The 16,986-nt window shown below is 45.9% G+C and overlaps 1 protein-coding gene across 1 annotated transcript in view; it reads left to right on the forward strand.

Moving 5' to 3' along the window:
- LOC126199059 (UDP-glucosyltransferase 2-like) overlaps positions 1–16,986 on the forward strand; it is a 201,678-nt gene that overhangs the window by 166,123 nt on the left and 18,569 nt on the right. The window lies entirely within an intron of this gene.

Consider the following 16,986-nt stretch of genomic DNA (forward strand, 5'->3'; position numbering starts at 1 on the left):
GGCGATTCTCGGTGAGTTTGTTTATGGGCAAAGGCAGTTCCCAATTGGGAGAGGAAAAAACCAAATGTACGCAACCTTTGTAAGTAGTGATATGCTTACAGCTCCAGTTGCGTGGTGTTATTCATCAGTCTTTTGAGTGTGCTTACTTTCTCATAATTTCTCGCAACCTGCTGTATTACTTTGCAAAGTCACATCACACTGAACGGTGTCCGAAATTGTGTTGCCTACCTAAGTGGTTATAACTGGCACAGTAACAATGTTTTTTTGGATACTTCCGGAGGTGTCCTCCGACTTGACCTCACCATGAGATGCTGTGCAGATCGTGCATTACGCTAATTCTGCAAAGAAACACCCCCCCCCCCCCAGCAATGACTCCTGTGCGCAATGTCTGACTTTTAATCCTTTTTCCATGCTGAAGAATCACTCCAGGTGATGACTCAACCGCACATGTTATAAGTATCAGTACAATAAAACACGAAAATAATCCTGCAAAAGAATGACTGGATTGTGGGAACAGGCGGGGAATTTTAACTGAAACCCAGAAATACTGAGCAGAATGATAGAGATTTTTATTACTACTCGGTTCTTACATCTCAAAATGATGATGACGTGATGTTTGTTGTTTAATTATGGCACAGTGTGCATAAATAAAACTGAGAACTAACACAAAAATACTATTTTTTTATCAGTTTTCGATACGGATTGGCACCTCTCCTGTCACTGTCAGAGCGCACGAAATTCTAGCTGATTTACGAGATTTGTTTTACATTTGATGTACCCTTCTGAACCTATCTCTGCAAAAGCGACTTGAATATGGCCGGAGCTGCGGATATTTACCCTGTGATATTCTTTGCAATGTCGACACGACAGCATGCGGCCGCCACGTGGTGTGAAGATGTGGGCAGCACCTTGTTGCAGCTGCGACTGCCCCATATGATTGCGTATGCGCGCATCTAATGTCCGTGCTATCGGACGAAAGACGAAACTTAGCTATCACCCCGTTGCACGTACCGGAGCAAAAGCGACTTTTTCTCTTCGAATCCAAAATGTAAGTAATTTCTGTAAGCTATCAGAGGACTTGGCACTCCGCGCCAGGGCCCGTGCAATAGTAACCATTTTCTTACGAACTGCCCAACCACCGTCACTGCCGCTCGCTGTCTGGACGCCCAGCGGCTGTCCAAGTCAGCGTTGTTTTTGGGGGGCGCCACTGGCTCTAGTGCCACACCGCCACCATTTTCAGAATTCACGGACGTCCCTCTGCCATTGTCTGGTAGGGGCGTCCGGTGTAGGTTAAGAACAAAGGAACGCTTCCACATAGAATGCCAATTCGGGCAGACCTCTCTGTGGGTGTTATAAAATCTCCTCCCGACTGCTCAGCTACGACTTGCAGTGGTTTCTAACAGTGAACTCTGCCATGGAAAAGTTCTTTGTAATACGTCATTTTTACTGCAATGCGGCTTATGCTCATTGTGCGTGAAATACACTCCTGGAAATTGAAATAAGAACACCGTGAATTCATTGTCCCAGGAAGGGGAAACTTTATTGACACATTCCTGGGGTCAGATACATCACATGATCACACTGACAGAACCACAGGCACATAGACACAGGCAACAGAGCATGCACAATGTCGGCACTAGTACAGTGTATATCCACCTTTCGCAGCAATGCAGGCTGCTATTCTCCCATGGAGACGATCGTACAGATGCTGGATGTAGTCCTGTGGAACGGCTTGCCATGCCATTTCCACCTGGCGCCTCAGTTGGACCAGCGTTCGTGCTGGACGTGCAGACCGCGTGAGACGACGCTTCATCCAGTCCCAAACATGCTCAATGGGGGACAGATCCGGAGATCTTGCTGGCCAGGGTAGTTGACTTACACCTTCTAGAGCACGTTGGGTGGCACGGGATACATGCGGACGTGCATTGTCCTGTTGGAACAGCAAGTTCCCTTGCCGGTCTAGGAATGGTAGAACGATGGGTTCGATGACGGTTTGGATGTACCGTGCACTATTCAGTGTCCCCTCGACGATCACCAGTGGTGTACGGCCAGTGTAGGAGATCGCTCCCCACACCATGATGCCGGGTGTTGGCCCTGTGTGCCTCGGTCGTATGCAGTCCTGATTGTGGCGCTCACCTGCACGGCGCCAAACACGCATACGACCATCATTGGCACCAAGGCAGAAGCGACTCTCATCGCTGAAGACGACACGTCTCCATTCGTCCCTCCATTCACGCCTGTCGCGACACCACTGGAGGCGGGCTGCACGATGTTGGGGCGTGAGCGGAAGACGGCCTAACGGTGTGCGGGACCGTAGCCCAGCTTCATGGAGACGGTTGCGAATGGTCCTCGCCGATACCCCAGGAGCAACAGTGTCCCTAATTTGCTGGGAAGTGGCGGTGCGGTCCCCTACGGCACTGCGTAGGATCCTACGGTCTTGGCGTGCATCCGTGCGTCGCTGCGGTCCGGTCCCAGGTCGACGGGCACGTGCATCTTCCGCCGACCACTGGCGACAACATCGATGTACTGTGGAGACCTCACGCCCCACGTGTTGAGCAATTCGGCGGTACGTCCACCCGGCCTCCCGCATGCCCACTATACGCCCTCGCTCAAAGTCCGTCAACTGCACATACGGTTCACGTCCACGCTGTCGCGGCATGCTACCAGTGTTAAAGACTGCGATGGAGCTCCGTATGCCACGGCAAACTGGCTGACACTGACGGCGGCGGTGCACAAATGCTGCGCAGCTAGCGCCATTCGACGGCCAACACCGCGGTTCCTGGTGTGTCCGCTGTGCTGTGCGTGTGATCATTGCTTGTACAGCCCTCTCGCAGTGTCCGGAGCAAGTATGGTGGGTCTGACACACCGGTGTCAATGTGTTCTTTTTTCCATTTCCAGGAGTGTAGATCTGTCATAGCTATAACTGTGCACGTGGATCCCTTAACTTGATCTCCTCACTTTAGTGGTTGCCATGGGAACCCTCGATTCAGTAATAAAAATGCAAATTAGCGAATATTGTGGACCTTGCACTCGTAGTGCATGCCCCATATAGGATGCAACCTTCCCATCCTTGCTACCACAATTTTATGTGGCTATGTGCACAGCGTGTGAGTCGAGGAGGTGTGCGCAGAGCATAAGAAATTCTACAAAAATGGGTATGTGCAAAGGACTAGCCAAAGAATACTTCCTGGCCCTGAACAACAGAGCAAGATGAAAATGAAAGGGGTACCAACCGGCGTATAGTGACAACGTAAACACATCCCAAATAATAGACACAAAATATACGCTTAACTAAACACTCAAGGTATGACACATAAATATGTTTCAGTTGCAATTGAAATATCATAGTGGGAGTAGGGACAGTAATGTCTCTTGTCAATCTAGATACTGTAGTACTATTGCAGGCCCACAAAATGAATTGTGAAACTAGTGTAGAGAGAAAAAAAAAAGAGAAAAAAGATATGTGAACTTACTATACAAACATTTGCGTTCAGATATATGTGAGAACAGTTAGTATAAGTAGAATCGCAGTAATGAGGAACATGTATATATTGTGCCTCACTGTTTAGAGGCACAAAACGTGTGGGTGTTTACAGCTCGTTACTAAATGCAAATAAGTAGGAGGCCGAGTTGACAGGAGCTGAAGGAGTCCAGGTTGCAATAATATGCGGTACGGCACACTGTTAGAAAGATTATTATTCAAGAAACACATAGTACACTAAATTACTTATCTTCAATAGTTTGTAGGACTGCAGCTGCGGCTATGAACTGACAATCTCGTAACATGGAATACTATGAACTAATACAACATATTCTCAGGGACTAAGCCTGATAGGTCCTCCTCAGAGAATCAATGCAAACATTACAGAACTGGCTGAGGGCCGATTAAGAAAGTGCGTCTGCCTAGGTTGAAATCTAGCTAAGAAGTGAACGAGGCACACTCCAGTTCCGTCGCTCTGCACAGCCCGCTAAGAGTGCGCTGTGCTCGGCAGACGACGGACTGCCAACCTTGTGTTGGCGCGGCGTTATAGTAGTATCTGTGGCAATGATACTATGGTATAGTCCGCGGGCCACATTGACTCCTCCACGAAGTCATAAGGGCCAAGACCTTCCTAGTGGGATTAAAGCACCCTAGCACTCCATGGTCACCGTAATGTAAGGTTAAAGCAAAGATGAAATCGCAAAAATCTAAGGTTGTGGGAATAGCTAGCACTGAAACGAACTACGATTTTTATTTAATTACATAATTTTGATTGGTGGACGTACCTGACCGAAATTCTGGCGTATTTTATTCTGGCGAATTTCACCGACAAAAAAGTATGTCAATGCACATTCTTCACGAGAGCGTCCTGCAAAGTTAACGAAATCTCAACATCATTGTTAGCAACACTATTACTGCAAGACGTAACAGAGGTAGAGTATGTCAACGCATTGTTATCTCAAGCGGCGCAACAATAAGTTTAGTTATGTAGTCTTGTAGCGAGTAGCAGAGCCAATGTCGCCATGTACTGGTGGCGATAGGCCTCGAAACTCAATTGTTGGCAGTATAGGTACCACCTCAAATATTTGGCGGGCCGGATGCCGGGGATGTCCGGCCAGCTAACGCGGCCCGGTTTGCTGGGCCCTCGCGGGCCGGTTTCAGCCCGCGGGCCGTAGTTTGGAGACCCCTGGGATACAAATAGTATGTGATTTTTGAAAAGAATATCAAATAGACACTTAATCAATATGACCAATCATCTGTTATAAGAAATGAGAAGAAAAAGTAAAATATACACGTATGTAAATGGACACAAGTATTAAAAGTCTCTGAAGGATTGTGGCATTCTGTCTTTTGGTTACCTAATCATTCAAAGATACACTTCACACGACCTCAGCACTTGCTTGTTGGCTCACATGTGCGAAGTGGTGTTGCTGCACACGGTCTGCGGCGGGGCGTGGTTACGGGGTGTAGCGTCAGAGAGGGAGTGGCACGGGGCGTGAGGGGGCATCGCTTTTGGTGTTGCGATCAGCAGTGTGTGGCTGCAGTTTCCGGCTCTGACACGGCGTGGCACGCGCGTCTGGCATGCGTCCACCATCTGGGGATGCCAGAGGCGCTCTCGAAGCCCCGTTGGCAGGAGCCAGCTGGTATGTCGTTCGCAGGCACGTGCAGTCTGTCAGCTCGTGTGCGATGGCCTGCGTGTCGTTGGACGTCGGCCGTGGCTTGTAGGGGGATTTACTCGGGGTGACCCTGCAACGGGGCAGTGCTCCACGGCGAGCTCCGAGGAGCGCCTGTAAGCAGGTACAGCAGTCATCAAAGACGGTGGCGCACGGGGTCGCTAAGCCGTTAGCCCCTCAGACAGGGAGATAGCGGGTCCTTAGCAGGGCAGGCTGCGCTGCCAACACCTTTTCAGCAGCCTGTTGTGGAGGGAGTTGTGTCGGCGTGCTAGTTCTACCAATGAAATATCTCATATGATTTAAACTCCTTATCGAAATGACTTCTGGCCTTATAACTTCTTATAAAGAGACAGAAATTACATAAAATAATGCTTGGTATATTTTAGAAAGGACAGTGTGTGTAAATGATGTGGACGTGTGCCGACATAGAGTCAACAAGATACTTCTTCTCGTATTACGTTAATATATGTGGTAGTGTATCATTGTCATCAGAAACTTCAATTATTACAAAAACTTATGGATGAAATGAGTATATCAGAAAAAGACAACATCTGAATAAATTTAGATTGGTTCAAATGGCTCTAAGCACTATGAGCCTTAACATCTGAGGTCATCAGTCCCCTAGACTTAACTAACCTAAAGACATCACACACATCCATGCCCGAGGCAGGATTCGGACCTGCGACCGTAGCAGCCGCGTGGTTCCGGACTGAAGCGCCTAGAGCCGCTCTACTGAATAAATTTAGATTACATACTCGTAACGTATCATTATCATTACAAAGATCAATTGTTTACTAAAACCCTATGGATTGAATAAGAATATTACAACAGTACACAACACGAATAAATTTCGGTTACTTACTCATTTCATTAGCATGATAAAGATCAATTATTTACAGAATACCAATGGATTAAAAGAGAATATTAGCACAATACACGAATTAATTTAGAGTATGTACTCCTAACATGAGTAGTTACAGAAATATAAGAAAAGAACTTAAGCTGTTACTAGGAAGTTGGGATAGCACATGTGTACTGTGACAGCGGAGAAGTTCTTACGCCGACCGGGTTGGCCGAGTGGTTATAAGGCGCTACGGTCCGGAACCGCGCTCCGCTGCGGTCGCAGGTTCGAATCCCGCCTCGGGCATGGATGTGTGTGATGTCCTTAGGTTAGTTAGGTTTAAGTAGTTCTAAGTTTTAGGGGACTGATGACCTCAGAAGTTAAGTCCCATAGTGCTCAGAGCCATTTGAACCATTTTTTGAACTTCTTACGACATTGTGGTTATGGCCAAAGCGAAGGAAGAAACGTGGCCAACACCAAATAACTGGCCCTCTGAATTAGTAAACATGCAACTCTGACGTTAAGTTATGCATGTCATAAAGTAACATGCAAGCTTATCTTAGCAGACAGATCGAATCCTAACATGCTAGTATTTATTGTAGGATGCATGTGGTAGTCTGATCGTGCAAATCATGCCTAACGCTACCTCTTGATAAGAATAACAGAGTGAGTGTCCTGTTAATGTGGCGCCATTGTTGTGCAGCTCTTGATCTTCTGAGTAAAAAATAAACAGGGAGTTAAGCAGCTACAAAATACGGAAAACCGTAAAAAAACTTTTGCAGAGAAAGTCTAGATGTGATTGTGTGTATCTCTCTGTTGGGGAGCTCTGCCAAATCCATCTTGGCGTTCAACAACATTGCACAGTAGAACGTCAGTGGAAGGTGAGAGATCTCATCAGTCCGGGCGAATGTGAGGCCGTTGCTTTCATCCCGTATTGTTTAACAAGTAGTCAGTCTGAAACTCGTAGACGGGCATTAGTAATTGTGCAACTAGAAACACGTCGTCGACAATTGTGAATGTCGAGGGGAAGTGTGCGTAAGGCGGTTAGTGTAGGGTCGACGTCGGTCAGAGGCATTTACAATTGCCGAACAAGCGACCCGTTTTGAAGAACGGCACTCCACCCATACGCAACATGTGCGTGGGGAGTTGCCAGAGCAAATGCAGTTAGTGGTCAGGGCGTGGCTCTCCGCATAGCAGCTACGCCATCACCACTTAAAGCGTCCGCCTACAGAGAACTGTCATCTCGTACTTCCGTCGCGGGGACCAATACGTCTGTGGTAAGGCTGTGCCGGCACGATTCCGAAGTAACTGGAAAAGCGTCAGTTTCGACACTATGTACGTGAGAGGAAACTGTTCAATGGCTTCACAGACACAAACTCGGTACCGGTAGGAATCAATCAACTTTCCGCGGGTGTTTTTCTACGTCATATTTCCCCATTCTCCCCCATTCCATCACCCGAATGCGTGGTAATTCCACAGAATTTATGAGAATTATGTATCAAACAAGATATGAAATTATTGCCAGGTTAAATTAATTTACAAGCAGTAAATTAACTGACGTAGTGCCTGCGGCAACCCGCCCAATGATAGGGTTTGGTGCTTAATTCAAACAAACCGGTGCTAACAAGACGAAGAGAATGGATAAGAACATAAAATCGTGAACTCCCAGCAACAAAGGAAGAAAGAGAAAGAAAAATCAAGATTAAAAATGCATAAAACTAGGCTCAAAATAACGATAAAATTACGGAAAATCTACCTACTATGTACACATGAGGCAAGATTTCACGGGTCACGTGTTACAGTTTTCTTGCGGGCGAGCAATGGACACTGTTCATTCCGGAAAATGTTTCGCATGGGAGACATGATTTAGTCCCGTCGACTTCCAGTTTTAGCGAATTCTCATGTGGCACCCTTCTGACACGGAACGGCCCGTTGTAGATAGAGAAGAATTTGTGACGTTTACGCTGGGCCTTATTTCACAGGCGAATTGATTTAAAGGGGACTTTGCCTCCGACATTAAATTTCCTGACGTGTGCCTTTTTGTCGGCGCGTGTTTTTCTGCTGATCGCTGCCACCTTTATGCGTTTGAGCGCCATATCGACAAGATGCTCACGTAGGTCTTTATCCCTTTGGGGAAAGTCGACAGTTTTTCTAATCATGTCGACAGGCTGTTTATTCCTGAGGACCCGAAAAGGGGTGAGGCGGGTAATGCGATGTGGGGTCTCATTAACCATATATTGGAAGTCTGTGAGGGATACTTCCCAGGTTGCATGCTGTTTTGGGCAATGTGCTCGACACAGATTCCACGCGTTAGGTATGGTCTGAACTCGGATGATATGACGATATGTAGACTGGCTTTGCCTTATATTTGAGCAACGTTTCCTTCCATAGGTTATAACGGAACTGTGGAACACTGTCTGTAATCAATTTTTCTACATGGCCTATTTGAGGCAAGAAGTCCCGTTGAAACGCCTTTGACAAGGGTAATGCCGTTGCGCGTTTCAGTGGTGTCAAAGTGACGAGTTTAGAGGCCAGCTCCAGAAATACCAGTATGTGGCAGTACCCTCTTTTGTGTGAGGGAGTAGTCCAATGAGGTCTGCTGCAGCCAAGTGTTTAAGATTATTGGGTATGCCTGCAGGCTCTTGGTGATATGTTTGGATTTCCGGCATGATTTGCATACTGAAAGTACACGTCTAATCCGCCTTTCCATGTCACTGAAACGAACAAGGATTCTCAGCTAAAGAAAGCACTTCCTTGCCCCAGAGTAGCCATAGTCGATATGGGTGTGCCAAATGACTTGATCGACTGAGTGTCCACATCGCGTCATCGCTGCACCCACGGTGGAATAGAGTTCCTTTGCTCTGTTGGTAACACTGGCTTATCTTTGTACTTTTGCTTTGTTACTCTCCCCTAGAGAAACTCGCCGAGAGTACTGCGTAGGCCACGAATGTGTGTGGCTGATGAGATGTTAAGGCCGAAGGGATGTCGTCGAAACTCACAGCACTTCCCAAAGGCTAAAAAGGCTGTATTTTAGGATCGCCGTCTTGTTGACAGCGGATGTCTTTCATATTCCTCATATACTACGTTCTTCACGTGGTAGAGGCTAAAGTGGTCCCCTTCAAGATCATTTTCGATGGTTTCTTGGAAGCCTATCGAAGACCGAGACAAGGAGTTTGCTAATATGTTGTCGCTGCCTTTCATACTCTATGTACAATATGAAAGGAGTACTCTTGTAATAGTAGCACCCAGCGGGAAAGACGTTTGTATGTGTCAGCAAAAACTCTCAATCGCCTTGTAGTCTATGTATACTATTTTCTACCTTACGTAAAGGATGTATCGGAACTTTTTGAAATGCCCAGATCACGGCGAGTGCCTCCAAATCTGTAACTGAGTAGTTGCGCTCACGTTTTTGTGAGTACACGCCTTTCTGGCGCACGTCCCACCCTCTCTTCTACTGCTCACAGATTTTTTGAAAGTTCGTGTTGATGCATTATAGTTCGGGCGGTTCGCACGCTAATACCCAGTAACCGATGGATCTCGTCCACGGTGATTCTGAGGTTGTCCAAGATTAAAGCATTCGCTTCCGCAACCATTTCCGGTGTGATAACACGATGAGCCTGTCCAGTGACTCGCGCCCCTCAAGGAATCGTTTGCGCCATTCCACAACACCTGAACGACGCAGACTGTACTCACCGTACACATTCTTCATCCGTCGATACATTTCCCGGCCTCCAACTCGCTCCGCCGTCAAGAATCTAATCACTCCTCGTCGTTCCTGCTTACTCGCCTGCATGTTCGGTAGTGGACGATAACTTGTGTGACCACCATCTCTTTGGTGTGAAACCACACTGGATCTATGCAACATCAAACGGTGCACACGCGTCAGTCTTTCTACCAATAGATGGCGCCACCATATCTGCAGCTACGTGGTGCCACCTTACGTGTAACGCAAAGGTAGACGCACTGGCCAGGTTTCATTTGAATGAATCTCATAAATAGGCTGTGCGATTATCATGCATGGCAGAATATTTTTTTTTATCTGTCATGTATGACAGCAGCCAAATAAATACGCCAAGAAATGTATTTGTATACTGACTTACCGTAGGACGGGGTTCCTTTAGTATGTATGGCTGAAATTGGTACAACCGCTCCTTCAGAGATAAAAGACTTGTTCACTTGTACCAGTTCAATAACTTGAAAGAAGAATGAAGTGTCAGTTGGTAGAATTGATTTCAGAGAGAGAATTCATTACTGGCCAAGACAATGCCCCCGCCTGTGTTGTCTCTTCCTCAGAGCCGCGCGGGATTAGCCGAGCGGTCTTAGGCGCTGCATTCATAGACTGAGCGGCTGATCCCGGCGGAGGTTCCAGTCCTCCCTCGGGCATGGGTGTGTGTGTTTGTCCTTAGGATAGTTTAGGTTAAGTAGTGTCCCATGATATTTCCCACGCACTTGAACTTTTTTTTTCCTTCCTCAGAGCACTGTTGCATTTGCTTGTTGTTGGACCGAAGTATCAGTTCGGAAAAACTGTGCATACCAAGCAGGCTGTGAATATGATATAAATAAAAGTAAGTGTATTTTCCGTTTAACATGCATATTTCTTTACTATGGCAATCAGCTTTCTCTCTAAGTATATAATTCATCTTACAACATATTTTAGCCTGCATGAATGACTTTACAACAAAACAGTCTCTTTCGAGTTCCATGCATTACTGTACTGTAGTGCACATGCGCTGATTCGCGACAGGTATATTCCGCGCGAATCGGGTGATGTAATAGGCCTACCAGAACAAGTGTACAGTCCCAGACTTGTCACGCTTGGCGTGTTGCCGCATAGGTGTACACCAAGATACGCCTTGTAATGTTGCTTACCTGTCATAGTGTTGCCGTTACATTCATACGGAAATAAGAGACGGACAACTGAATAGCTAAAACTGTAACAGCTTCAACAACTTTCTTGCGAGGCCCTCACAGGCGAGAGGCCATCAGCGGTCGCCGGCGCCGAGCGCCGCCACAGGCGACTGTGATTGAGATGACGGGTGGAGGGCAGGATTACTGTCCTTCTCCCCCTCATTCGCGAGTACATCCCGTATGTCCTCACAGCCGATGAGACTCGCTGACTCTTGTTCTTGTTTGTTGTGTCGCGAATTACGGGATGGTCTAGCGCGCCTTTGCCGTCAACTGCGGTTGTTTGCGTTGTTGTCAGAATGCGGGGTCGAGTTAGGACCCCGCAATTCGACGAGCTCGCCATTCCGTTCAATGAAGCGCTGGCTGTTAGTTTCTTTGTTGGGTTGTGAACTTTGTCCCAGGTCGCGACAATTCCTGTCGTTTTGCTGACTGCTGTGGTAACCACCGTTGCTATGTGTTTACCATTGTTGTCGTTGTACTCGTTATTGTATTTGGAGTAGTTACCTCGCCCGTTGTTTCCGCATGACTGAGTGTTATTCTGTCCGTTTTGTTTTTGCCTTCGGTTTTCTTGCGATGGTCAATCACCACGGCTGCCTCTTGCGAAAGGTGCAGAAACGTGGCAACATCTTCCTGGCAACGCCCTACCGAGACCTGTTGATAGGTGAAAGGCAGTTTCAAATATTAGATTCCTTTGATGTCCCGCTCCGAATGTGGAGAGTCGAGAAACTGTTTTTTCCGCATTAGTGCTTCTAGCATCTTCGTGGAACTCATATCGGGTAGCTTCAAGGTCGGGGCACATTATAATCTCGTGTTTTACACGTGATTGTTGTACTGGTGACGAGTAGAGTGCCTTGACCTTTGCTATGAATGATTCGTATCAATCGCAGTACTCGCGACGCATCTTATCGTCCGTATACGTGTACACAAACACTAATTTTGCATAAAACGGCCAGGGCGTTGGGAATGCTTTTTGGAACTGTCTTTCCCACGCGAATTTCCAAGTAGTCAGGTAGTGCTTGAAGTCAAATGCAATATCCGCTGATACAATCTGTCATTGTGTCTGTTGTTGGAAGTGCGTGTTTTCAAAAATGGTTCAAATGGCTCTGAGCACTATGGGACTTCTGTGGTCATCAGTCCCCTAGAACTTAGAACTATTTAAACCTAACTAACCTAAGGACATCACACACATCCATGCCCGAGGTAGGATTCGAACCTGCGACCGTAGCGGTCGCGCGGTTCCAGACTGAAGCGCCTAGAAGCGCTCTGTCACAGAGGCCGGCTCCGTGTTTTCAACCTGGAATAGTGCTGTCGCTGAGATTCATTTGTAGTGCGGTGAGGAAGCACTTCACAGCGCTCGTATGTTTGTGTCCTACGGTGCGGAAGTACAGGGTGACAACGGTGTATAATTAATTGACGAGTTGTCGATACGTGGACTTTGAGTGTTGATCTTCTATTCCAAGCCTTTGATCCTTCGACCAATTAACTCGAATTTTTGCGTATTGTTTTCCTGATGAATGGAGATCTGTTCAGAAATTTTCTGCTCTCCTGCAGCAAACCTGTCGTTGTCTGCCTTAGATGTCATCGTAGTCGTCGAAACTGCAAGTTTCGCTTTGTTTCTGGCGACATGTGACGCTCTACCAGCAGTGGCGGCGCCCACTCGTCGTACACGGGCGACTCTTTTGGCAGAAGTGGATGTTGGGTTTACTTCCGCGACTTCCGCGCGTAGGGTATCTATTTTTTTCGTTCTGTTTACGTACTGTGTCGTTAACAGTTTCTGTCGACGTTTTGTAACTTATCAAACTGAGCCCGGAGTTCTGCCTTGTCCGCAATGCGTTTTCGTTCTTTCTCTAACATAAGAAGATGGTATCTGTTCTTTCGGACATGTCCGAAAGAACAGACACCATCTTCATACAGTTAAGACTAACCGGCTACTGACCTTCTTCTTCTGTGCGGATGCACACGTATTGCACGAACTCTCACAGGACTCGGTAAGATTTTCTGCCGCGAGTAATGAGTGTAATGGGCAGGGGCACTACGACATTAAGTTGGGAATGTGGGTCTCACAGGGAGCCTGCGAGGGATAAATCCCTGCAGTCGCACTATCCTCTGTGCCCTCGGTGGCTCAGATGGATAGAGCGTCTACCACGTAAGCAGGAGATCCCAGAGTCGAGTCCCGTTCGGGGCACAAATTTTCAACTGTCCCCGTTGATGTCGACTGGGTGGGGTCTTGATCTAATTATCATTTCTTTCTTTAACAGTTCTTGTTCGCGTTCTTTCGTATCTTCTGCGCGTCGTTGTTCGCGCGTTGCTTGGAATCATTTCCAGAATGCAGACATTATGTCATCGTCTACGTCAGGGGTCTCCGCGTTAGCTAGCCGGACATCCCCGGTATCCTGCCCCGGTATACTGCCAACAATTGAGTTTCGAGGCCTATCGCGACCAATACACCACGACATTGGCTCTGCTACTCGCTACTACGCAAGTAAACTTATTGTTGGGCCGCTTGAAATAACAATGTGTTGACATACTCTACCTCTGTTCTGTCTTGCATTAATAGTGTTGCTAACAATGATTTTGAGATTTCGTTACTTTGCAGGACGCTTTCGTGTTGAATGTGCAGTAACATACTTTTTTGTCGGTGAAATTCGCCAGAATAAAATACGCCAGAATTTCGGTCAGGTACGTCCACCAATCAAAATTATGTAATTAAATAAAAATTGTACTTCGTTTCAGTCCTGGCTATTCCCACAACCTTAGATTTTTGCGATTTCATCTTTCCTTTAGCCTTACATTACATTACATCATGGAGTGCTAGGGTGCTTTAATCACACTAGGTAGATCTTGGCCCTTATGACTTCGTGGAGGAGTCCATGTGGCCTGCGGACTAAAAAGTTTGGAGACACTGTTTTGCGCCGATTCACGTGTGGTATTGTCACTGACTGAGTTTGAACTACGCGATTGCACGCGCCTAACGATCGTACTGTGGTGTTATTAGGCTTGCACACCCGTGTGTGAATAACTGTGAGTTGCATCGGTCACGCCATTTTGAAAAACCGTACAAAACTTCGCTATCACTCTGTCGCACAGAGCGGAGCAAAAGCGACTGTTTCTCTTCGAACCTGCGGCGCGGGGCAGCCGCGCGGTCTAGGCGCCTTCGCACAGTTCGCGCGGCTCACCCCGTCGGAGGTTCGAGTCCTCCCTCAGGCATGGTTGTGTATGTTGTCCATAACGTAAGTTAGTTTAAGTTAGATTAAGTAGTGCGTAAGCCTAGGGACCGATGACCTCAGCAGTTTGGTCCCATACGAACTTACCACAAATTTCCAAATTTTGCTTCGAACCCAAAACGTGAGAGTCTCTAATTTCTGTAACTATCAGATGGGCTTGGCGCTCTGCGACCTGACCCGTTCAGTAGTAATAATTTTCTTATGAACTGTCCAACCATCGTCACTCCTGCTCGCTGACTGGACGCCCAGCGACTGTCCAATGAGCGTTGTTTTTGGGAGGCGCCCGTTGTCTGAGGTGAGTGGGCCGAGTGCCACATCGGCGCCGTTTTCAGTATTCGCGGAGCGTCCCTCTGCCGCCCGGTAGCGGCGTCGCCTTTGTCTGGTATGGGCGTCCGGTCCAGGGTTAGATCAGAGGGACACATCTGTACAGCATGCCGACTAGGGTAGGGTGACCAAACGTCCCGGAAAACCGGGATTGTCCCGGTTTTCATCCCTGTGTTCCGGTGTCCCGAAAATTTGTTTCGGGACGCTCAAAAGTCCCGGAATTCATTTCGCGAAACTTTCTCAAATTTTTGGGATTTCGCTATATTAAAGGAAATACAACACAAGAAATTAATTTATATTAGCTTAATTGTCTAAAACCTCCATTGTCCCATACTAGTAATCACAGTATCAGTATTGATACACTCAGGCAATAATTCACTTTGAGCGGTACTTTGGCCAACAAGTAGTAACTTGTATTATTGTAACAGAGCTATGAAACCGTCCGATTGTCGCGCCACTTAATCACACACTCATTGTCAGAACAGTGTAGTAGTTGATGTTTTGTCAGACAAACTGCAATAGTTTTTTCTCATATTAGTGGTATTATTGCTGCAGTACTGTGAAACGCAATGCCGAAACGTGCCTGCAAGTTCAGTGACTGTTATTCCAAGGAATGGAAGGTCATTTTGATTACGAAGCAGAGTGTTCCGTATGTAACTGTTTTATTAGTATAAGTCATGGAGGACGTTCCGACATAGTTGATCACATCAGGTCAAAGAAACACATTAACAGATACAGTGCACCGAGCTGCAGTAAAATTCTACAAAATTTTTTGTGAAGCATCAGTCAAGTGAAGAGACGAAAGTTCGAGCAGCCGAGCTTACACTAGCCTACCACACGGTAAAACATCACCAAACTTATAGATCTAGTGATTGTACTAATAAGCTTAACAGCATTATGTTTGATGATTCTTCCATTGCAAAAAAGTGTAGTTCAGCAAGAACTAAAGTGTCAGCCTTAGTGAAAGGAGTTATTGCTCCCCAGAGTGTAAAGGAAAGCCTTGAATACATCAAAAAGTCTTCTTTCTACGGGAAATCCACTGATGCCAGCAATAATAAGGCCACTAAAATATTTCCGTTTGTTGTTCAGTTTTTCGATATTAATCGTGGAATTCAGACCAAACTTTTGAAGGTGAGTTCCCTACCTAATGAAACATATGGCGAAATTTCAAGATTTTGTATGAATACTATCGAAATGTTTGAGCTTGAGAAAAATAAATGTGTGGCATTTTGTGGAGACAACACCAACAAAAACTTTGGTGGTTTAAAAAGACAAGGCAAATGCAACCTATTTACCAAATTAAAGGCAACATTGCATGAAAACATTGATGGCATAGGGTGCCCTGCACATGTTTTACACAATAGCGTGCAGACATCTGCTGACAGTTTAAGCTGTGATGTTGAAACTATCGTCATGAAGGTATACTCACACTTTGACATATATACTGTTAGAACAGAGAGGGTAAAGGAGTTCTGTGATTATGTGGGAACTGAATATATGAATGTAATGTGTCACTCGAAAACTCGCTGGTTATCACTGTTTCCATTAGTTGAAAGAGTAATCCGCCTGTTTGAACCGTTAAAAGATTTTTTCCTAAATGAAGACAAAGCCCCCAAAATATTGGTTCAATTTTTCAGTAACCCTTTAAGTGAAGCCTACTTATGGTTCATTCACAGTCAGCTTAGCACTTTGCAGCATGCGATAAAGGAAATTGAGGGAAGCACGAAAAGTGTAATAGAGGTAAATGATGTTTTGAAAAATACTCTGGAAACTGTTACTAAGAGGAGAGAACAGCAGTTCATTTCTTTTAATGTTAAATCTTTCTGCAGAAGTATCAGAAGCAGCGGAAAGGAGTTTTAGAGAAGAAGTTAACAAGTTTTATGACACTTGTGTAGAATATCTCAGCAAGTGGAGCGCCTCATATTTACCCTCATCGCCGGTGATTGGATGTTACTGAAGAGAGTGCCAAAATGGGAAAGTGTTGAAGAGACAGTTTTTTATTTGAAATCGATGATTCCATTCTCTTTGATCAGTTCGGTATACTGACAAATTTTGTTGAAGAAAGTCTTCGCAAGTGGAATGATGAAAAAAAAAACATCATCGGAATGTCATGAGAGATGGGTGAGTTTTTTTAAAAGCTGTGACTGTCTTCAGCATTACTCTGAGTTGGTAATAATTGCAAGGTATTTATTTTTCAATCCCAGCCCATAATGCCAATGTGGAAATAATATTTTCGTTCATAAATATCCAGTGGATTGATGAAAGAAACAGAATGGAGGTGGACTCTCTTGAAGCAATCCTGCGGATCCTGTACAACCACAAAATGGATTGTGCCGAGTTTTATCACTGTCTCAAATAACAAAGACAATATCAAGAAGGCTGGGGGCAGTGAAAAATACCCTTTTCTCCAAGGACAGTCAATTCCATGTACAAGTGCTCAGTAATATTAAAGCTCATGTTAATATTAACTGATTAAAAGATGAATGGCTGTAAAATCTTGTAAAATCGTAATACATTTCTTTATTACTGTATACGTTT

This window comes from Schistocerca nitens, chromosome 8 (genome assembly GCF_023898315.1).
Source record: "Schistocerca nitens isolate TAMUIC-IGC-003100 chromosome 8, iqSchNite1.1, whole genome shotgun sequence".
Lineage (NCBI taxonomy): Eukaryota > Metazoa > Arthropoda > Insecta > Orthoptera > Acrididae > Schistocerca > Schistocerca nitens.